This window comes from Eleutherodactylus coqui, chromosome 4, assembly GCF_035609145.1.
Source record: "Eleutherodactylus coqui strain aEleCoq1 chromosome 4, aEleCoq1.hap1, whole genome shotgun sequence".
NCBI classification, from domain to species: Eukaryota; Metazoa; Chordata; class Amphibia; order Anura; family Eleutherodactylidae; genus Eleutherodactylus; species Eleutherodactylus coqui.
Window position 1 is genome coordinate 105,166,546 of NC_089840.1, and position 25,363 is coordinate 105,191,908.

The following is a 25,363-nucleotide window of genomic DNA, read 5'->3' on the forward strand; positions in this document are numbered from 1 at the left end:
TAAAGGGGTTGTCTCGCGAAAGCAAGTGGGGTTATACACTTCTGTATGGCCATATTAATGCACTTTGCAATATACATCGTGCATTAAATATGAGCCATACAGAAGTTATTCACTTACCTGCTCCGTTGCTAGCGTCCCCGTCTCCATGGCTCCGTCTAATTTCGCTGGCTTCTTGCTTTTTTAGACGCACTTGCGCTGTGCGGTCTTCTGCCTGGTGAATGGGGCCACTCGTGCCGGAGAGCTGCTCACCGCGTCGTCATCGTAGCTCCGCCCCGTCACGTGTGCCGATTCCAGCCAATCAGGAGGCTGGAATCGGCAATGGAACGCAAGGAAGGAGAAGAAAATCCACGGTGCACCATGAGAGAAGACCCGCGGTGCACCGTGGGAGAAGACCAGCGGCGCCATCTTTAAAAGAAGAATAGAAGAAGCTGCAGAACGCTAATGCAGGTAAGTGCAATGTGCTTTTTAAAAACTAACCTATGCTTTCTTTTTAACAGGGCAGAATGCGGGGGTAAGTGAAAAAAAATTTTTTTCGCTTTCGCCGCGAGACAACCCCTTTAAAGAAAAGTGCTTCATAGTGCAGAAGGACCTCTAGTAAAAATAGAAGAGTTGGAGAGAGTAGGAATAGTAGAATCTGTGGTAGGAAAGCCTGTTACCAGCTGTAGCTTTCCTTAGAAGAATGGAGAATCGGGAATTATGTGGTAGAAGATCAAAATAGGGGAAAAGGGCGGACGATTGTGGTGCTGCTGGCGCCGTCAGACCTGGCTAGATTAAAACCTTGTTAAAGGACAACGCATTTTGGTGTTGGGTTGCCACTTAAATCCACATTCATCAAGATATGTTCCTATCAACTAAAGAAGAATTGCGGTGCAGTAGGCTTGAAATCATTAACCATGAAAAACTGGGAAAACTTTGGAAGGTGTACAAAGTTGCATTTCAACTCCAAGCAGTGCTGTCAGGTGCCTAAAATTAAGCAATCTCCCCCAAATTATTAGTAGAATGATATTGGAGAATGTCGACAGGGCACAATTCCTATGATTTTATATGATCCTTCTAATAAATCAGTTTATTACATTTCAGTCCCGAAATAAGTACTTGGTTAACTGTAAGTGCTCTTATTGTGAAGTGGAAATAGCTTGCAGCAAAATTGTTCAGCCAGGAAGCTAGAGATCATACAAGCTCACAGAATGGTGCAGTACTCTCAAGTGCTGCAGGTTTAAAGCGTAAAAATAGACTGTCCTTTGTCGTAATACTGACAACTTGGGTTAGGAACTATATCGTGGCAATATACTGCCAAATTATTATAAGATGACATCCCCTTCTCTGCCAACTACCTATTCAGTTGTCCTGTGTATATATATGCACACCATAAAAAAATGCAATTTTGGTAATCTGAAATAACCTTATTTTATTCATAGCAGAACATAGAACACAAATCAGAAGGTGAAAGTGAGGCATTTTTCCATTTAGTTTTAAAAAATTAACTGATTTAGAGATTGATGGCAGTAACACATCTCACAAAAGTAGGGCAAGAGCCATGTCTACCATTGTGTAGCATCTCCTCTTCTGTCTGGGAAGTGAGGAGACCAATTGTTGGAGTTTTGGTACAGGAATGTTCTCCCATCTTTGTATGGTGTATGATTCTAGCTGCTCAACAATCTTGTTTTTTTTTTTTTTCTGGATATTTTGTTTCATAATGCACCAAATATTTTCTATTGGTGAAAGGCCTGGACTGTAGGCGGTCGGTTCAGCACCCAGACTCTTCTTTTGCGGAGCCACGCTGTTGTGATGGATGTAGTATGTGGTTTAACATTGTCTTGCTGAAATATACAATGCCTTCCCTGAAAGAGATATTGTCTGGATGGGAGCATATGGTGTTCTACAACCTCTATAGAATGTTCATCATTGATAGTGCCTTTCAAGATGTATAAGCTGCCTCTGCCATAAGCACTAATGCAACCCCATGCCATTAAAGATGCAGGCTTTTGAACTGCGTGCTGATAACAATCTGAATGGTCCCCTCTCCTTTTAAATCCACAGTTTCCAAAAAGAATTTCAAATTTGTATTCATCTGACCATGGAACAGTTTTCCATATTGCCTCAGTCTATTTTAAATGAGCTTTGGCCCATAGAAGATGCTGGTGTTTCTGTATTGTGTTCATATGTGGCTTCTTCTTTGCATGATACAGCTTTAATTTGCATTTGTGGATTGCACGGGGAACTGTGTTCACAGACAATGATTTCTGGAAATATTTCTAAACCCAAGCAGTGATCTCCATTACAGAATCATGCCTGTTTTTAATGCAGTGCTGCCTGAAGGCCAGTAGATCTCGAGCCGTCGGCCTTGTCCCTTGTGCACGTGAATTTCTCCAGATTCTCAACATCTTTGGTAACATTATGTACTGTAGATGACGGAATATTAAAAGTTTTAGTAATTTTATGTTGAGGAACATTTTTCTAAAATTGTTCAACAATTTTTAGATGCAGTTTTTCACAGATTGGTGAACCTCTGACCATCTTTGTTTTTGAGGGACTCTGCCTCTCTAACATGCTCTTTTTATACACAGTCATGTGACTTTGTAGAAAGTTGACTCTCTAGCTGTTTTTCATTAGTACCATTTACTTTTCCAGCCTTTTGTTACCCCTGTTCCAACTTTTTTGAGATGTGTTACTGCCATCGATTTCTACGGGTTAAAATTTTTTAAACGAAATGGTAAAACGTCTCACTTTCACCTTCTGATGTGTTCTATTGTGAATAAAATATGGTTATAGGAGATTTCCAAATTATTGCATTTTTTTTTTCTTTACACTTCTTTACATCTTACATAGGGTCCAACCTTTTTTTAGTAATTGGCATTGTATATACATGTATGTGTGTGTATTTGTATACACATATACACACTGGGCATTATTTTGCTTCCTTCAAATCATTTTAGACAGGAAAAATGATGAGTGGTTTTGTCAATGGTTAAAAATACACATTCTAAGGCATACACGTTTATTATATATGCATGACCACCTGCATTGCTAGCAGGTGTTTAACAATTATGCAATGGGCCATGCCAAGCTGATGGATGAGGTCTATAAGCCACCTAGACATGACATTAGGTAGAAAGGGCATGTGCTTGCCAAGGTACGTTTTGAAGGACAATGAAGTTAGGAAATATGGATAGTGTTTTGAAATGCACTTTCAACATTTTACTAGTATGTTGTAGCAGCAGGAGGTTTAAATGGAACCTGTCACTTTTTTTTAACAATACTAGCACTGTAATAGTGCTCTTGCACATTTTCCCAAACTGATCTTGTTATACATGTTGACATAAGAATACCTATGTAATTGATGCTTGAAATCCTTCCACGCAATATGTAAATGAAGTCGAGTGGTCCAGAGGGTGTGCCGGACCGGCTCCCTTAGCTTCATTTTTTTTTTCAACTCAGTCTGCCTCTCCAGCCTCCTTGTTTAATGGGTAAAATAACTGTATTTATTCATTCACTATGCAACGCGTTTCGGCACCTTTCTTAAGCATAAAATTACCATTCACAGTATACATTTATATACGTACATCCTTATAGAGAGACTTACAATCAAAGGGCCCGTTTCAGACACCGAATGAAGTTTTAGAGAAAATAGTAGTAAGAGTAATAAAATATATTTTATCAGTTTTAACTATGGAATATAATACACAAGTCATCTTTATATGTTCTCGTTTTATAAATGTATACATATTAACGGGATAAACACCTATGAACTAATTGATTACCATTTTTATGTATACTAAGTTATATATTTATCAATTTATTGCATTAACTGATTTTTATGTACAGATCCCTTTTATACACGGGATTTATCAAACGATTATCTATATCATTTATATGCACACAATTTGGTTTTTATGCATATTAATGTAATATTTATCGAAGAATGTATTTATTACAGCGATAATGAATTTTAATATAGGACGTTGAGATTGAGATAACTATGAATTGTCCCCCCCACGGACCCGATATGTTCTAAGGGAAGATACCTATGAATTGTTACTATGTAAGTGCATGTCACACTCTCATACTTTTTTGTGAATGAGAACAGGGAATGGAACGCACGTTGCATTCCACCTACGTCGATCATGTGACTTACGTTACATAAAAAACGGAAGTCCATCCCACAAAAGTGACATAACTATGACCATCTCAGCTTCTGAAGCGGACATTTTGATTGTAAGTCTCTATAAGGATGTACTTATATAAATGTATACTGTGAATGTTGATTTTATGCTTGAGAAAGGCACAGAAGCATGTCGAAACGCGTTGCATAGTGAATGAATAAATACAGTTATTTTAACCATTAGACCTGTGGGTCTTGAGAATTGTCTCATAGTCATAAAGTGCGGGGCTTTTTTAATTTTTTCCTCTATCCGGCTTGATTGTAAGCTCTTGGTTATCCAGAGGGCTACCACCCTCCGAGATGTCTCTCCAGAGAATCTGGATCAAAGGACAAGAGATATATTGACACACAGACTTGGACACTGGGTACCGGTGGGGTCCCTATCCAGGAGTCCCACCATGTACCAGGTGAGTGAAATTCACTTTATTTCTTACACTGATGATACAGGGCTCTATTATATGTCAACCTATTTGCTATTCTCCAGCCTCCTGTGACATTGATAACGTAGCTGGTGTTGTCCACTCACCACTGGGAAATCTCACGCATGTGTAGATAAGCTAACCTATTTGTGGGCAATTAGATTTATTAAGCAACATAGCTAATATTAACAACCAGTGCTTAGCTCCCATTACATATAAATATGGTGCTGTGTTTGTGCAGGCGCAATGGTTTCATCCACATGATCACCCATTCAGGAGAGGGACGGCTCTGATTTATAGACTTCATTCTGTGGCATCGGGCGAGTCTAGAGAAAAAACACCAATCTTGACCACTTAACTTTTGTGATGTTGTAATTATAAGATGTTGGGCTGTATCTAGGAGATCAGCCATTTCACCTCTCACAATTCGGTTGACTATCTGGAAGACAACTGGCTGCGGCAGGAGCCTCCCCCTCTGCTCTATCTTCTGATCATTATGATGCACCCTTAAGTCCTCCCTCTCAGCTACCTACTAGCCAAAATTGAGAGACATCAGCAGAACAGTAAACTCTGTATTGTAGGATTTCAGCTAAGAATGTGCAAAAAAATGTGTAGATTGACAAACCATGTGGCTAAGTACATTTCCTGTTTACTTTAACTTCAATTTTTAGGTTTAGTGCTCCTTTAAGTTACAAAACGTCCCATAGTTACTTTCCATGTCTAGCATTTGGCCAGAAATGTGTATGATCTGATAGATCTTCCCAGGACCAGCTTTAATAGGTTGGATGTACATTATTCTTTATTTCATACAGCGGGCACATTATATACATTTGTCAATGTAATAGTTTTGAATCACTCAAAAAGGATAATCAAATCACAATTTTTTAGTTTTTTCGAATGCTTCTGTCTTGGGTTGTAGTTGCCTTCTGCTTTTACAACCACAGTGAATCAGTTAACCAGTGAGTATGCAAAGAAATAAGACAAAGTGTGTGGGGGTTCGTTCCTTGGGATGGGCTTGAAAGGGGTGTGTGGTGGCTGTATGGTTGCGGTATAAGTGCAGTCAACCAATTAGGAGGCACTTAAATTTGATGGTTAGGGAGTAGGGACCTTTCAAACAGGACAGAATGTTTTGCAACGGTGTTGCACAATATGCCGTTCCTGAATTCCGCACCACAATCCACATTGTTAAATGTGGAGTTTGATGCAAAATTGCTGGCAGAATTTTGCTATCTTCAATTTTGCACTAAAGTCCGAACGATAGCAGTGCGGATTTTGGTGCTGAATATTCCACAGGATGGCATATTCCACAATGCTGTTGCAGAATATTTCATCCTATGTGAAAAATCCCTTACCGGGGTTAAATCTGGCAGGGGGAAGGTAAAAGTGCTGTGTCCAAGAATTTCTGAAGATTGTTAAAGACCTGACAGCTTTAATAAATAATTGTATTCTCCATGAAATAATGAAATTGGAGCATATTTTCTTATAATTCTGTGTTGTGCTGTTCCTGTTATTCCTTCTGATAGTTTATAAATAAATTGACAACTGGGTGTTACCAATTAGGAAAGTGTCCCTACACAGTCTGCCACTATCCAATCACTGTTGACACTATCAAACAACGTAACGACTCAACCCCTTGATCAGGGGGAATGGTAACAGCAAGTTGTCAAATGTATTCATACATTTCTAAGAGGACTAACAGAGGGACAGCACAACGCAGAGTTCTAGTCAAATAAGTTTAAGGTGTGAAAGTAACCCAGAATAATGTTGTATTACATCATTCCTTCTCATCACAGTTCACAAAGCAACAAGTCAATACATTATAATGAACTGTTCTTTTGAACTAGACAAATGTCCTTGTACTTGTAATCCTGTACTCCAGATGTACTGGCAGTATTTCTAGCTTATGTACTAGACGTGCTCTTTTTGAAGGCTTCATTTTATCACTTTAATTACTTTATGTTACATCACTGATAAGAAATTCTTTATGAAATGCTTATTAATGTGCATGAGCCATAACTTTACTATGATTTGTTATAAAATGTTTGTTGCGTTATGATTGGATCTTGACGGGGCGGGGCAAGTTGGGTTCAGCTCCTGACAGTGCTGAAAGTTTTGTTATATAAACCATGCAATAACAAAATGCTTCAGAAGAGCTTGGAAACGTCATCTGGGTGTTTCTCATTGTATTCTTCTCTGATGCATCGAATAATAATTAGGCATAACTGATTGATATGGCTACGATGCCCCTTGAGTATCACCTATATTACTCCAACAGCAGCATTGTTATTTCTTTAGGGAAATATGACTTCAGGAGAGCTAACAGGTCATTTTAGGCTGCATTCCCACGAACGTATATCGGCTCGGTTTTCACGCCGAGCTGATATATGTCCTCCTCATCTGCAGGGGGGGGGGAGGATGGAAGAGCCAGGAGCAGGAACTGAGCTCCTGCCCCCTCTCTGCCTCCTCTCCACCCCTCTGCACGATTTGCAATGGAAAGAGGCAGGACAGGGGTGGGGCTAGGATCCGAGAATTAGCCCCACCCCGTCCCGCCTCTCCCTATTGCAAATAGTGCAGAGGGGCGGAGAGGAGGCAGAGAGGGGGTGGGAGCTCAGTTCCTGCTCCTGGCTCATCCATCCCCCCCTTCCCCTGCACACAAGGACAACGTATATCGGCTCGGCATGAAAACCGAGCCGATATACATTCGTCTGAATGCAGCCTTAAGCTGTCAACTTTTGTTTAAACCTCATGCCAAAGCCGTTAACTTTTCATTATTAATGTAATTATTCATCTTTCTCTTATGTGTTTGGCTACTATTCTATCCCCATCTACATCACATCATGGCAGGCACATAAGCCGGCAAAAGATGAACCTAAAGTGTTTTGGTTTCAGGCAACTTTACATTAAAAGAACACTCATTATGAGGTGTAAGTGGACAATTATAGGTATTTGTGCAAAATAAATGCAGTTCATGTTGTACATTTCATAAATGAGCTTTATTAACTCTGTCCGATAAATATCCCCATCCTTGCACTCCCCAAGCTAATTTAGCCTCTTGCCTCTAAGCCCCAGTTAATTTACCTTCTCTAGCTACTTTGTTAATTGATCCCAAGAGCTTTCCAATTATGTCACCCATCACTGTTAATTTACCCTATAATTGTAAGCCATTGTCCATTTAATTCTCCCTCTCTGCCAAGCATATTCTGGCATGTCCTAACTATGTCACCCCTTTTTTACCATGTGCAAGTAAAGGGCCTGGCGGTTTAAGGCTGCCATAGTTGAAAATATTTCACACATTGAAAACCATATAATACGGTAAGTAGTGAGGTTAAGCTGTACTCATACACTGTTGGCAACTAATGCATGAGATAAAAAAAATCATGTAAACAGCTGCATTAGGGTCAGTTCGGGGGTTCTGTCTCGCTGCTCTGTTTCTGGAAATTAGACAAAAAAAAATTGTTCCATTTTTTTCAAATTGATTTCAGTGAGGTTTCAAAAAAATATAAAGCGAATGGCAAGGCTTCCATTTGCCACCTTTCTGTCAGGCTTCCATTTTTTTGGATGGAAAAATTGTGCAACAGCATGACTGACAACCAGCCTCCTGCTGCAACAGCAGGGATCAGTGAGAATACACTGATCTCCGCTGTTAAACCTTTACATTGAGGGATCAATGTTAACTGCAGAGTGTAAAGGGTTCACAGAAGAAGCGCACTCCCTCTGTCACTTCATCGGCCCACGGTGATGTAATCGTGAAGGGCCGATGGGTTGCCGTGGTCTATGATTGCTAATAATAACGATAATATATTGCATTACAGAAGTACTGCAATGTGTCATCATAGCAATCACAGATTCGCAGGTTCAAGTCCCCTGCAGGGACATAAAAAATGTAAAAAAAAGAATAAATATAGTAAAAAAAAAACCTTTGACATAAAAACTAAAAACCCACTTGTTTGGTATCATCGCATCTGTAATAAACAGTACAATACATTGAACACATTATCTATTCTAAGTGGCAAAAACTGTAAAAAAACAACAAAAACAACTAACAAAGAAAAATGCTTGCTTTGTTCATTTCACCTCCCAGAAAATAAAACAAGAGCTGTATGTACTCCAAAATGGTACCAATATAATCTATACATTTTCACACAAAAGAAACAAGACCTCACAGAACTCCATTCATGGAAAAATAAACGTGTTATGGGACTTTGAATGCACCAACCCAGAAAAAAAAAGGTTTTTGTGGGTTTTAAAATTTTATTTCGAATCCCAAAGAAATTAGTGCATCTGTTCCTTTTTATCTCACTACTTTCTACCACAATTTTCTGCTATGCTAAATATTTCCTTTTTTTTTACAGTATATTAGTAGAACTCATTGAGACAAATTAATTGAGACCTCACATGATATGACTGTATGTCGGAGTCCAGAGTTACACTAGCCCCTGTCACAAAAGCGTTTGGAAATCCTGCTCAATTCCGTTATTCACTTCCATGCAGGGAGCCGAATAATGGATCTGTTATTTTCCCCATTGTTGTCATTGGGTCAAAAAATTATGTAAAGGGCCTTCAGTTTTCTTACGCTCCATTTCTGATTCGTTTTTTTACCAGACAAATAGTGCAAAATCCTGCACTAACATAGTGATTAAGCTTTAAAGACATGAAACAGGAAAGTACAGCAAAGTATCTTTCTCATAGAATCGTAGAGTTGGAAGGGACACAGTATTCTAGATGAAGTCTGACCAAGGAAGAGTAGAGGAGGATAATTACCTCATGTGATCTAGATGCTATGCTTTTCTTAATACATCCCAGAATTGTGTTTGCCATTTTTGCTGCTGCATCACACTGTTGACTCATGTTACTTGATTGATCATTTACTCATGTTACTGTGCTGTCCAGTGAATATCTTCCTTAACTTACAAAATAATGGCTCCACAGAGTACATTTCTATATATTTAAACTCACGAAACTTTGTTTCCTGCATTTCACTTGTAGTGGCACATGAATCGAGAAGCTCTCCAATATGAGGATTCTACAGAGAACAGTGCATATATCCTGGACACATGCAATTGTGACTGTGCTAACAATGTTGTCTGCTTTAGATAACTTCTATAGATATGTCCTCTTAGGCAATATGAATGTAATAGAGGGAATTCCCTCTATTAATTTAATCTACTCATCATCATGGGACCTCATCAAATTTTACCTGGTAGGCCAAAATGAACAACCCCTTAATGACATTTAATTACTTGCAGTTTCATATTTTGACGGGAGATAGCACAAATCTGAGCTAAGGGGAATATTCACAGTCGGTAATACAATAGTGACTAGAGATGAGCGAACGTACTTGGTAAGGCTGATTTCGCAATCGAGCACCGCGATTTTCGAGTACTTCACTACTCGGGTGAAAAGATTCAGGGGGCGCCGTGGGTGAGCGGGGGGTTGCAGAGGGGAGTGGGGGGGAGAGGGAGAGAGAGAGAGCTCCCCCCTGTTCCGCGCTGCTACCCCCCGCTCTGCCACGCCCCGCCCCCCGGCGACCCCCGAATCTTTTCACCCGAGTAGTGAAGTACTCGAAAATCACGGTGCTCGATTGCGAAATCGGCCTTACCGAGTACGTTCGCTCATCTCTAATAGTGACCCTTCAAATGAGTAAAAAGTAATAACTTTTAAACAAACAGCTGCTAACCACAATATGTTCCAGTATACAACAGTGTAGCATGAATTTCACTACCGATTAAAATTGAATATATATAGCTTACATACTTTGACTAAAGTCTCAATTTATTTTTTGCATAAAGCCATCCTATATGATGTCACCAGATGGGGACCAGGAATTAGACACTGCTATGGAGTTCCACAGTAGGTTTGAACTTGGCCATGGTCCATAAGTATTGTCATCACTCTTACCTACATCGAGTCACAACAGATGCCACAGCACTTCCTGCTTAGACATCTGTTCAAGCAGCAGATCTATTTCCTCGGAAGTGTGAGGTCTAAGGAGGTAGAATAATTATGTCCAGCACAATCGGCTCAGCCACAACATACTCTCTTGACATATGTTTTAACATTAGCACCTTCCTCAATATCTCGACAATTTTTGAATTTACCATTTGACATTTGATCAAAGTAGAACAGCCGGATTGGCTAATTATGCTAAATGATTATTTCCTTATACTTTACAGTGCTATGGTATAGAGGTAGAGAGACTTTAGGATTAAAAAAATACTATATGTATAAACTACATTTTGTCTCAGAGCAAAGAATATATAGCTCAACAAGCAATTTGGAGAATGCTAAATGCTTTGGTCTGCTTTGCATAGACTTCTTCATCTTATGGACATCTGGGTGGAAATTTGTCAGTGCAATTACGCCAGTCTCCACGCACAATTATATTGAAAAAAATGCCACTAATCCCCTTTTAAGCACAATTTATTCACATTTCTACATATATAGGAGTTGGGGAACAATTACAGGGATAACGTGACATAGTGCAGCCGCATACACTGCATACATTAGTAGGTGCTTGCCACTTGGAAAATACAGTACCGGGTTCAGCGGTTCTTTATACTGGTGTGTCAGTCCTGATAAATGTTTCTCTTTTTGTCTAAATATACTCATTGTTAAAAAAAATATCTCCCCTAGAAGGAGTTGTCGGGATCAAATGAAACTTTCTGTGTGATTGCAACACTGATATAAATAAGTGATTACAATAACAGGGCAAAAGCAGAATTTATGGTGGAAAATTGAACCGTTAAAGGGAGGCTCTAGTACCCTGTTGTACCACCTCTAGCTTGGATACAAGATGTGATACAGGAGGCATGGAGGCTCTAGTACCCTGTTGTACCACCTCTAGCTTGGATACAAGATGTGATACTGGCGGGCATGGAGGCTCTAGTACCCTGTTGTACCGCCTCTAGCTTGGATACAAGATGTGATACAGGCAGGCATGGAGGCTCCAGTACCCTGTTGTACCGCCTCTAGCTTGGATACAAGATGTGATATGGGTAAGCATGGAGGTTCTAGTACCCTGTTGTAGCGCCTCTAGCTTGGATATAAGATGTAATATGAGTGGGCATGGAGGCTTTAGTACCCTGTTGTACCACCTCTAGTTTGGATACAAGATGTGATACGAGTGGGCAGGGAGGATCTAGTACCCTGTTGTACCACCTCTAGCTTGAATACAAGATGGGAATGGAGGCTCTATTACTCTGTTGTACTGCCTCTAGCTTGGATACAAGATGTGATACGGGCAGGCATGGAGGATCTAGTGCCCTGGTGTACTGCCTCTAGCTTGGATAGAAGATGTGACACGGGCAGGTATGGAGGCTCTAGTACCCTGTAGTACCACTTCTTGTTACGATCGTGTGGGCAACTAAGCACGGGGTCCACACGATCGTGACCAAGAAGGATAGGGAACACAAGTAACTTCCACAGATTTACACCTCTTCCTATCTATTACTTGGTTTAGTGACACAGACCTATCTGAGCGGGAACATTGCCCTTGCTGCTCCTAGGAACCGTGCACCCAGGATAGGACACATAAACATGCCACCATGAAAGGGACAACTGGACAGAGTAAGCTGACACACAGAGCCAGAGTCACACCATACAGCAGCCAAAAGTCAACCACTAGTAGCAGGTGTTAAGCTATAAATGCCAGGTATTAGTTGACATTTTGAGCAAAATATGGAAGCTAGAAGGCCATGTCATGGCTCCTGGCTATACCGCTAGTCCCTACACAAACCAGGAGTCCAGCGACACCAACCTTTCTTGCAGCCACCATACATAGCACCTGTTCACATCACAAACAGAGACAGAATGAGCACTGAACAGGACTACTTATACCAGACTACAACAGGTAGTGCATACAATACGGACTCCACCCAGAGCTCACATGCACACAGATGAAACTCCACAGCAAGTCTAACAGTGTCCTCATACCAGGGGGATAGACAGTCAGCCACCAAGCTGACATAGGGAACTAAGTCAAACTTCACCCATCTGACACACAAATGAGACATAAGATGTCTGGAGGCCACACCTGACAGGGAAAGGGGAGAGGGGGTCTGCAAATGATACAGACAAGGATTACAGGTGTCCAAACTGTCTTTGGAAAGCAGAGAGACACAACAGACCTACAAGCAAACACAGCTCTGAGTGGGCACAAGACAGATGATATCCAAGCAGTACAAAGACCAGCATCAACTACTGAGAGATGCTGGTTTTTATGTGCTGCAGACTAAAGGAGATTGGCTGCTGGAGAATACCACACCCAGCCAGCTCAATTAACTCTTACCTGAGAAGGTGTGCTCCTGGAACCCAGTAGAACAACACATCCCAGCCAGCACAACCTAACACTTCTAGCTTGGATATAAGATGTGATACGGTGGGTATGGAGGCTCTAATACCCTGTTGCACTGCATCTAGCTTGGACACAAGATGTGATATGAGCAGGCATGAAGGCTCTAGTACCCTGTTATACCGCCTCTAGCTTGGATACAAGATGTGACACGGATGAGCATGAAGGCTCTAATACCCTGTTGTCCCACCTCTATCTTGGATACAACATGTGAATGGAGGCTCTAGTACCCTGTTGCACCGCCTCTAGCTTGGACACAAGATGTGATATGGGCAGGCATGGAGGCTCTAGTACTCTGTTGTACCGCCTCTAGCTTGGATACAAGATGTGAATAGAGGCTCTAGTACCTTTTTGTAGTGCCTCTTGTTTGGATAAAAGATGTAATATGGGCGGGTATGCAGGTTCTAGTACCCTGTTGTACCGCCTCTAGCTTGGTTACAAGATGTGATACGGGCGGGCATGGAGGCTCTAGTACTCTGTTGTACCGCCTCTAGCTTGGATACAAGATGTGAATAGAGGCTCTAGTACCTTTTTGTAGTGCCTCTTGTTTGGATAAAAGATGTAATATGGGCGGGTATGCAGGTTCTAGTACCCTGTTGTACCGCCTCTAGCTTGGTTACAAGATGTGATACAGCTGGGCATGGAGGCATACAGGTTCTGTATGGTATCCTGTGGCACATCCTTCCACATTTGCTGCAGCTGAGCCTCTATATTGTACAAACTTATATTTACATGGTGCTTGATGATGTCCTAGTGTATGATCATCACTGATGGAATTTTTTCACATGTCTAGATCTGGGAAAACCTTTGCTTCCTATTATGGTCCATGCCCTTTTAAAAAGCACTAAGATAGTGAAAGGACGGAACTCAGATTAATCAATGTGTGTCACACAAGTGTGGTTAAAATGAGGTGTTCCAAGGAAACTGAAGCTGCATGTTTTGGAAGTAACACAATTTATTGTCTAAGAACTAAAGTAGAGTAGAATTTCAATTTTAATGATTCAGATGTGCTTACTTGTATAAAGGATGAGGAGAGTGTACCCTTAGCTGTGCCAGCCAGAATCGCTAAGTGCACCAGTGAGGCTGACCTATGGCATGCTTGCCAGCTACATTTATTGAGTATTACATATTTGAATGTGTCAGAAAAGCTGGCATGTTTTAGTCCAATACTAATGAAGGAATCATATTGTTGCTTTTATTTTTTTATTTCAGTCTGAAACTAAGGAAAAATGTTTCGGGTGAAGGTAAGGGCTGCACAGACAAAATGGAGCGTTCAAGCTATTGAATGATGCCAATGGACTATTTGAGAAGTAAATGGATGATCATGCACAAGGTCATAATCTGTTTCTGGTTACAAAAGACATTGAGCAAAATTGGCCTTTATTTTCTACAGATTTTTATCATCTATTCAGTATATGCTATTGTAAAGTTGAATCAGGGAGATGATGGTAATATGGCGCGATGGTGACAAACAGAAGCGGAGGCAGCACATTCTATAAAAATTATAACTTATAAAAATGATGAACTCTAGTTTGTGTTGTCACTCCATAGGATGATATCTGTACTTAAACGCTGCAAAATATAACTGGAAATCACATGCATAGCAAACCCAAACTTTACACACCTGTCAGTGGGTCTCACTCCTATTCTGTATATCCAAAATTGTACATCACAAGATAACCTTGGCAGGATAAGACACTACTTCATCATCATCCTTGTACTCTTCAAGGCCCGTGGTGTGGCAACATCATCGCCTAATGTACCGTAGGTGCCAGAGCACATTGATAAATTTTAGGACTCCATGTCTCTGTGGACTAAGACACACCCTGGGGGCGTATCAACATCTCCATCAGAGAAACGTTGTCCCAAGTTCTTTCGTCTACGGATGTTACTTCAAGTGCCCTACTCCCCATCTCACCATTTTACCAACACATCGCACCCTAACTATACTAAATGCGGTAACACTCACAACCTAATGTAGTTAACCAGTAACCTAAAACATTGCATCATACCCTTTGCATTGAAGTCTCTTCAGGGACGTACCAGCCTTCCCCTGCACAAAGTCATCTGTCTGTCATTGTCTGCATACACTAAGGTCTAGCTGGACTGGTCTTACATAGTTTGCAGCTTTAGTCGTTCCAGATCTATGGTAATGTCAGTGACTTCAGGGACCAAATCCCCTGTAGGAAGGGAGACTCACTATCTTTCCTCATGATCTGTCACTTTCAACCCGCAGATCATCTGGGTTCATTCGCTGAAACACCACATCTTCCTCATCTCTCTAGTGGCTGCTGCTCCCCAGCGTGGGGACAACACAATAGCAGCACTCCATTGCAATGGCAGCCGCCACGTCATTGGTGCTGCACTGGATGCCCTTCCCTGATGTCCTGTAGCAGAAAGTGTTGCTGCTGACTTTACCAGTGGCGGCTACTGCTCTGCCTGTAATCCCAAAATAGCCACCGGTGATGTTGGCTTTTCTGATGTAAAGCCAGAAATAGGATAAATTATGTAAGACTTTTTCCATTTTAAAGGGGTTAGGGTAGTTTCAGGTCTGCATTGGGGATTCTGCTTTCCTGCTCCATTTTGGCCGAACGGTTCCGTCTTTGGATGGAACTAAACAGTGCCGTGCGGACCTCATTGACTATCATTTCCAATTTCTGGCCAGCTTTTGGATAGAAGGAAAAGCGCTGCATGCAGCTCTTCTGCTCCTGGTATTTTCAGCTGCATCTGTGACCAAACCTCCAACGCAGATGTGAAACCACCCTTATCAACGCTTTAAAAACTGATAGCCTATCTTCTGAATAGGCTATCAATCTCTATTTGGTGGATGTCTGCTGCTCAGGATTTCCACTGATCAGCTGAGTGAAGGGGCTGTGGTTCTTGTGTGAGCTCTGTGGCCTCTTCAATCTTTACATCTGAGCACCATCCTGTTCATACTCACAATGCCCTATTATTCATAGCACTTGTTCTGAGTATTACTGGCTTGGTTATCCCATAGAAGTGAATGGGACAAGCTTGTAGTACACAGAACAGCCACTAGAAATAAACATTGAAGGCACTGCAGCGCTAACAATCGTGTCTAAAAATGAAATACACGGGCAACGCAGGGTAATCAGCTAGTGTTGTATATAATGCTGCTGAAATATTGTACTTTCAGTTTGTTCAAACTAGTAATTTTGGCCCACAGACAGCATTCAACTCAACCACATGTCTCACCAGCATCACCATGACCCACATTGGTGATTCTGCTCTGTGGTTGAGGTCAGTGATATCATATATCACTTGCATGTGAAAATACACTACCTTAATGATGACCTGAATAACGAAGGATAATATAGAGATCAGCAGTGCAAAGCACAGCAATAAAATAGTTTACGTTAAAGAAAAAGTATTATACTCCTTAACTCTATGTTCTACATGCTGTTCTATATAATATAAGATGCTGTTAAAATATAATAAGACTTATATGATACTTTGACAGCTGTCTCTCAAATTAGTTTTACTTAAAAGTTCTCATAAAGAAATTAATTGTCAAGTATATTCATAGTGGCATTCATCACTAGAAGCATGTACAACCTAGGAGAAAACTGATCACTATACAGAAATATACCTGAAAGGTGTAGTTAACCCTTGCATGTAACCCATAATCATGCTCACCAAGTCCAGACTTGTTGACCAAATAAATCTCAATTTTAATGAATGAACTAGATATATTGATGACATTTTTAAGGTTTTCCTCTCATACACTGAGGTCTGGGCTGAATAATGGCTTTAGTCAACAGAGTATTGAGCAATTTTGGTGCTCTCCCTCAAATAGAATTAAGGTACCTTTACACCGGATGATAGTCACCCAAATAATTGCTTAAAAGAGCGATTATGAGTGACTGTTAGCCCGTGTACACACAGCCCCAACAGGGCACTGAGCAAGAAATCACTCAGTAGTTGCTAGTTGTTCTGTTTCACCTCACTCTCTGAAATAGAACAACTACTTCTCGCTTATTGTAAACAGGAGTTGGTCAATCTCTGAGCAGCTGCCTGTTTGCAATGAACAGAGCCCTCTCATTCTATTCTCTGACAGACTATTGCTCCTGAGTGAAAGCACAGGAGCGATAGTCATTGCGATTTCTGTCGGGCACTTGTGCACCCGACAGTCACATTGTGTAAGGGTATTTTAAGTCAGACATTGATCAACTTACATATAGCCTACTAACAAAAGCACACGACAACAGGAGATCATAGAATGGTAGAGTTAGAAGGGACCTCCAGGGTCATCGGGTCCAACCCCCTGCTCAATGCAGGATTCACTAAATCATCCCAGACATATTTGCCCAGCCTTTGTTTGAACACTTCCACTGAAGAAGAACTCACCACCTCCCGTGGTAACCTGTTCCACTCATTGATCACCCTCACTGTCAGAAAGTGTTTTCTAATATCTAATCTGTGTCTCCTCCCTTTCAGTTTCATTCCATTGCTTCTAGTCTTTCCTTGTGCAAATGAGAATAGGGCTGATCTCTCTGCATTGTGACAGCCGTTCAGATATTTGTAGACAGCTATTAAGTCTCCTCTTAGCCTTCTTTTTTGCAAGCTAAACATTCCCAGATCCTTTAACCGTTCTTCATAGGACATGATTTTCAGACCGCTTACCATCTTAGTAACTGTTCTTGGAACTTGCTCCAGTTTGTCTATGTCTTTTCTAAAGTGGTGTGCCCAGAACTGGACACAGTATTCGAGATAAGGTCTGACTAAGAACGAGTAGAGGAGGATAATGACCTCACGTGATCTAGACTCTATGCTTCTCTTAATACATCCCAGAATTGTGTTTGCCTTTTTGGCTGCTGCATCATATTGTTAACTCATGTTCAGTCTATGATCTATTAGTATACCTAAGTCTTTTTCACATGTGCTGCTGCTTAGCCCAATTCCTCCTAAGGCAGTTGATCAAGGCAGTTGCATGTTTGTTGCATAACTTTTCCAATTCTGCCATGGAAGTTGAAGTTTAGACCTTCCTAAATGGACTATTTTAATCTTATTCCATAGCCTGTTTCTTAATTGGGTGTATCCAACTACCCCTACTAAATAAAATAACACCCAAGTATCCAGAAGGCTATGATTATACACTGTGCTTCCTATTAAAAGCACAGCATGACCAGATTCCAAGTAAGCTCTAGAGACATGGCATGTCCCCCCCTGAGGTATTTGTGAACCTAAGGTAAAGAGAGTAATCTACTTTTTCAGTTACATGGCTGACAATTAAAAAGCGCAAGTGATGTCAGATAAGATCTAGTAATGTACCCACAGAAGTAACTGTATCTGGTTATCGGATTCCTGGTGTGAAAGTATTGAATTCTATTTTATTCAGTATTTTCTTGTGCATAGAAAGAAGTATGTGTACAAAGGATACGTATTGTAGTTTTACTAACAGGGTCCCAGATGCAGCCTCATCAGAATTAACCTTTGTAATGTTTTAATAAGAGAGAAGTATCACACATGCTGTAGACTTTGAATTGTTGACTTAGTGACTTTGTGGGGGATATTACACTATATAACCTATTGCAACAATAAAACAGAAGAGCTTGGAAACATCACTTGAGTGTTTCTCATTTTCTTCTCCAATGCATCATCTATATATAAATAAGCATACCTGATTGATAAAGGCTACGATACCCCTTGAGTGTCACCTAAAATAAGTTATTGCTTTAACACTGGCTTTGTTGACTTGATCACTGATTGGGAATGTTATTCAAAAACTACATTTCTGCAAAGTAGTATGCTCTACAAAACAAGGTGCACTGCATATTTTTTATAACAAGGACATAACTACTTCCAGGGTATGCATCTAGTTTAATTTTCAAAAAGACCTTTACTTAATTACCTAATTTCTTGACTCGACATTTGTACAGTAGTTGTGACAAAATGGGATCATTGGGTACGATGACTCACTTGCTAATTACTCTCACTATTTGCCAACTATAGGACAAAACGGGAGTTTACTTTATTAACATTCAATACACTGGAAATGTTCATCTCTAATACTGAATTCATTGAAGCAGACTGCATCCATTCCTTTCTATGAAAGACGTTACATCTGTTTGTCAATCACTGATTTTTGTCGCCGAATGTTTTCAAAATAATCGTCTGACAATTGGATTCAAACTGAAGGAGGATTATTTTTATTTTTAGACTTCTTTGTAACATTGACTTTTTGTAAAATGTTGTTCTGGAGGGCACAATGCTTTTATGTTCAATTTCACATTTAGTAGAAGCAGCTAGTAAAGCTCTCACACTAAGAGTACTCATGTAACGTAGTCTTTATGCCATATGACATATCGTCTTTGTTAGCCAAAATACCTGGATGATTTCATTTATTCTTAATTCCACAACCACCCCAAATAGAATAGTTTTAGTTCACAAAGGACTGGAATATTTTTGAGAAAGAAAAATAAGATTTTTTTTTTTGTGTTCCCAAAACAAGAAATGTACTTCAACTTGTATAGTACAGTCATAGCCCGAGAGAAGGAAGCGCTGTGCATTATTGAAACACTCTGAATTAAGGTGTCCTTGCAGTGCTAATGACTACAAAACAGCATTATTCTATTTTTCAGAATCCTCAAAATTGCAGTAAGTTTTTTCGTGTCAATTTGGGTGGCAAGAACACATAAAGAGAGCTTATCAGCATAAAGGGGCATTTTGGGACCTCATATTGCTGACCTATCCTCGGGATAGGTCATAAATAGTTGATCAGGGGGGGTGCACCGCTCAGGATGCTCTCCGATCAGCTGATTGTTCAGCCCACTGTCAGTGTAGCGGGTTCAATGTTATCATTAGTGGTCAGTGCTGGAATTGTAATTGCCTGCTTCACTCCGAATGAAATCAATCAGAGAGATGACTGCTACTACACTACTGTCTCCTCATCACAGTCAGGGCTGGATGAGGTCAACCTGGCCACATTTTTTCATTGCTCCATGGTCCAGTTCTGGTATTCACATGCCCATTGTAAGCACTTTGGTGGGTAATAACAGTAAGCATGATCACTCTGATCAGTCTGCCAATATACAGCCCCGCAAGTAATAAGTAGTAATGCAGTCTGTGGTCTTACAGCTTTCTATCCTGGCCAGTGTCAGATTGGGTTACATAGGGCCCTCCAGTGGAATTGATTCTGAGGGCTCGCCTTTAGAGATGAGCGAGTATACTCGCTAAGGCTAACTACTCGAGCGAATAGTGCCTTAGCCGAGTATCCTGCCGCTCGTCTGTAAAGATTCGGCTGCCAGCGGGGGTGACAGGTGAGTTGCGGTGGTGAGCAGGGGGGAGCGGGGGGGGGGGGGAGAGGGAGAGAGAGATCTCCCCTCCATTCCTCCCCGCCCTCCCCCGTCGCTCCTTGCCCCCCGCTGGCCCCCGAATCTTTAGAGACGAGCGGGAGGATACTCGGCTAAGGCACTACTTGCTCGAGTAGTTAGCCTTAGCAAGTATACTCGCTCATCTCTACTCGCCTTACATCAATACAATAATGCATGTTCTGTATATTGCAAACTGCTCAATTCAATTCAATGATAATTCAATAGTAAAAAAATGAAGTGCAGCTCCTCTCCTAAGTTGCTCAGATATTTATTACAAATATGGCTCACGGAAAACTAAATGAGATCCAAAGGTGATAGATTCTATATATACTGATATGGTAGCAGAACCAAGCTTACTACATAGCTATGGTAATAAAAACAAGTTTACTACATAGATACAAGAACATCTATCAAGTTTATTACATAGCTATGATAATAGAACCAAGCTATTTTATGGCTATTGTACCAGTACATAACTTACTACATAAATAGGGTACTAGAACGAAGCTTACTGCATAGCAGAACCAAGTTTACTACATAGATACAGTACAAAAACCAAGCTTATTACATAGATATAATACCAGAATAAAGCTTGCTGATTAGATGATACCAAAACCAAACTTACTGCATAGATATGAAAAAAGAGCCAAGCTTATGTTTGTCTCTAGCAAAAGAAAAATATAGCTGCATCGTGCGACAATCGGGAACAGGCCTGTACTCTCTGAACAGGGGTGGCTGAGGAGCTATGTCATGGTGGTGATGAGTGCAGCACGCTCTATGTAATCTTGCCCACAGATGAAGGTAAACAACAGAATATGGACAACTAATGGAATTAGGTGAATGTGATGCCAGTGCCTGACTTAAAAAGTCTTGGTAGAGAAATAAGATTAACACTGCAGGCACACCATTTACTATTGAATGTGGAAGTCTTCAAACATTTTAGACAGTAGAACTTGCATAAACACCATTTAAATCTTCCTACATGGTTAGATAAGCCCCGAGGAGGAAGCACCTGAGATATGGGGAAGCTATAGAGAGAGACTGAGACTGAAAACCCCTTATTAACCCCACTAACAGTAATTGCCAACCTGAAACACGCACTAAAGTTCTCCAGTACTCACTCAGTTGGTCCTATGGAGAGTCTCTGCTGTCTGTAGCTTGTGGGTTAGGGGCTTCTCTAGCTGTTCGCTGCAAGTATGAAGGGAAGGATGTCTCAAGCAACAACAGCACCTTGAGGGCACAGTGTGGTCTTTGATAAAAAAATCTAAGCTAAGTCATATGTGAGTCAAAATTTCCAGCGTGCTAACTAATCAGTGAAATCTGCCATGGTGCTGCAGTCTTTAGGAGGCACGATATGTGAGAACAGAAGGCCACAGGGTATTGCTTGAACCTTTGTGAGCTGTCACTGTTTTGGGCAGCTATGTAAGGCCTCCTTCCCACGAACGGATTTCCGCCGCATAATTGCCCGCAGCTATTAAGTTCTATTGAACCTAATAGCTCAATGCTCACGGTGCGGAATTCCACCGCGGAATTCCGCACCGTGAAATCTCCCGTCCTCACCCGCGGCATGCTCTATTTGCCGTGGGTGTACGCGCGGACGGCTTCCATTGCAGTCAATGGAAGCCGTCTGTTCACGCTATCTTCCACTGTAGCACAGCGGAAGATAGCGTGAAAACGCTTCCCCGCCCACCGCCGCCACGTCATATGACGCGACCGGCTGCGTCATGTGACGCGGTGGGCGTGTCACATGACGCGGCGGAGGTGGGTGGGGAAGCGTCATGCGGAAGCGAGGACGCCGGATCCACAGGTAAGTTTGGGGTCTCCTGGGGGGCGCCGTGACGTGTGCAGCCAGCCTAAGGCCTGGAAATAATCTGCAGTGGCCGGACTGGCAACTTTGAACAATCTCTGAAGCCACAAACAGTCAACTATAATATTCCCCACGCAAGGCGTAGTTTGTCTACCCTCTCCCACTGTACAAACCATATTTTGTATAGGCATATAAACCTGATGCAACTTCTTTCTCTGCTCCTTCCTGTAGAACCCTGTTTAACTTCTCTGCTGGTATACAAGCTTTCACACCAGCAGCAATATATCTTCTATAGAATATCTGTCCCTAACAACAGACCACGTGTTATATAAGCAAATAAACATGATGCATCTTTTTTCTCTGTTTCCTCTAATGTGACCCCAGCATACAAGCTTTCACACCAGCATCAAAATATCCCCTGTAGAGTATCTGTCCCTAACAACAGGCTACGTGTTATATAGGCATATAAACGTTATGCAAATGTTATGTTGTGCTGCTCGGACCTGTAGTTCTATGGGTTTCCAGGAGCACACCTTCACAGGTGTGGGATAATTGTGCTGGCTGGGTGTGCTGTTTTCCAGCCAACCAATCCCCCCTGGTCTGCTCATATATACCAGCTCCATATGTGTTGCTGGTTTTCCAATACCCTAGTGTTTGCAGTAATGGATGTTGTTGTGTAGCTATAAACAGTATCATGTTTTGTGTGTCTGTGTACGTGGCCGGACATGAGGTGAACAGGCATGTTCAGTGTGTATTGGTGTGAAAAGTGAAGTATTCCGTATGTCTGTGCAGGTGACCGGACATGTTGTGTAAAAAGTCCTGTTCAGCGTGCATGGTGTTTTGTGTGGTATGCAATCCCTGGGTGTTAGTGTGAACTCCGACCTTTCCTGCTTGGATTGTTGCCATCCTGGGCATAGTAGGTCCTAAGTTCCAGTAGGGGGCGACTGCCATGCATGCAGGCAGGATTCATGGGGTAAGTTATCTTGTAGAGTAAGGCCCTACAAGACAATGAGGACCCTTGTCGTGGGCTTAAGTGTCTTGGCCAAGACACAAACTAGTACCTTGTACATTCTGTAGTATTTCCATGTATCTATGTGTGTTTTGGGTGTTTGTCAGTTGTGGTTTATGTCTGTCCATGAGTTTCGTTTGCAGCTTTTATTTCAGTTCAGTTGGAGGTGTAGTTGGAGCAGGTTGAAAGCTGTCCCCATTCAATTAAGCTCTGGTTTTCTTTCCTTTTGCTTTCCTTTTTCTTTTGTTAGTCGTTACACAGTTTCTTTATGGTGTTTAGTGCATCTCTCCGGGTGCCTTATCAGGGATAGACACGTCCCAGCTGAAGACTGTGGGGCTGTCCTTACGAGGATGCCTACCCTGCTTTTAGGCAGGGGTCCTTGCCCAAAAGATTGAAAAGAATAATTAAAATTTGTGGACATGCAGGCGCAACTCTCATACCCGCTGTTCACCAGAATGGTAGCGAGAACAGGAGAAACCTCTTCCATATCCCACACCCATTATAGTAATTTCATTCCTGAAATGCGTTAAATATTGGCTATTTTTTTTAAAAACCTTTAATGAAGAAGAACCAGGTAAAGTTACCTACTTGAATACCATTTCACTAGAGTTGCACGTCCATGTCCACAAATTTTTACTATTCCTCTCAAATCTAATTGTTACGCTCCATTACAAACGGTTTGGCATTAGTGGACTGGCAGCACCTTAGTTTATTTCCTTTACTTTTTGCTATCAGCAAATCTATCTTTCCTGCACAACAGCAGCAAAAGGAGCCCCACCCCTCTCTTTTTATTTACTCCCTTTGGATTCCCTATAAAAAGGTTTTTGGGATTGGCCGATAAACATGGAAGAGTCGTGCACAGAAAGACCGGGAAGTGAGCAATTACTTGGGGGTTGTTCTAGGGAAAGCAAGCAGATCAGATGTATGTGCAGTGAGTAGTGAGAGATGCAGTGAGGAGAAGTTGAGGAAAGGGAGCAGAGTGTGGAGAAGATCTGGTACAGGTAAGCAGTTGTTAGAAAGAAGTCCAAAGGGGCCCTTCTTCCTGCCGGAGTCACGAACGGCCATGTAACTGTGAGTGAGAGCGCCCAAGAGCCTTAAGCCTGGCCCAGTCGTCTGGGTGAGTGAGTCAGCACAGTGCCTTAATCCGTTCAGAAGTGAGTACACAGAGGTCAACGCTATAGTCTCCACGGCCACAAAAGCCTACTTTTCACGAAAGTCCATTAATTCCTTATTTAGGAGACATCAGGGCCTAGTTTTACGCAAACCGCTAACGTCCAACAACTCCCCAGATCCCTACAGTTACCTGACTGCCGTTGTACAGTCTCTGCCTGATTGCTTCTCTCACAACTCTATGCTATATGGCACTGGTGTCACGACAAATCATTAGCCCACTTATCACTATCAGTTTACCACTACAGATGCTGCAGTTTGGGAAAGTACCAGTGATAACCACTGTGACATACTTTAAGATAACTACCACTCTCATCATCCACGTCCCATCTAGCGCTCTGCACTTCAAGAACTGCTCACTTCCTGCCTAATATGCCCATCCTTTGACAAGCGCAATTGTCACAGGATAATATTATTCACTTCACCTGTCAGTGGTTTTAACATTATGGCTGATCAGTGTATACAGTATGAAAATAGAGAAAGCAGCGACTTTTGTCAGAATGCAATTTTTTTCTTACAGTCAATCTTGTGACTGTGAAAACGCTCAATAAGCATCAAGGCTTTCACATGAGAACAATATACCTGCTTATTATGGCCGTAGCTCAGCCGTTTGATTTTTTTAATGAAGATTTGCAAAAAAAAAAGTTTAGACATTTTCATATCCTAGAGATTATTATTCTTAAAATGTGACTCATAAAAACACATAATTATCTGAAGTAATGCAGGATTTAATTAACTAACACTGTGCTCACAAAGTAAGCAGTGTTAAAGAAAAAAGCATTGGGGATTGGTTTAGAGATACAAGTGTTTTCCTGTATCTTCTATAACCATCGCAAGGCCTGAGCTTAGAAATTAGCAGCTTGTGTGCGTTCCCACGTCACATAAATGTTATCAGCTTGAAAAGGACCAAGTCCTGTGTTCTGGCATCTGAAGCCTTGCTTGCAAAATCTCATTACCAAGTATTGGCCTTGCTAGAACAGGACTTTGTAATGATGAATTGATATTGGACTGTGAAGGGTAGAAAGAGTTATGCATGATATTCTCAATATTTCTGCCATGTTGGAACATCATTCTGTGAGTGAATAACCAGCTGCTATTTCATTAACACGTAA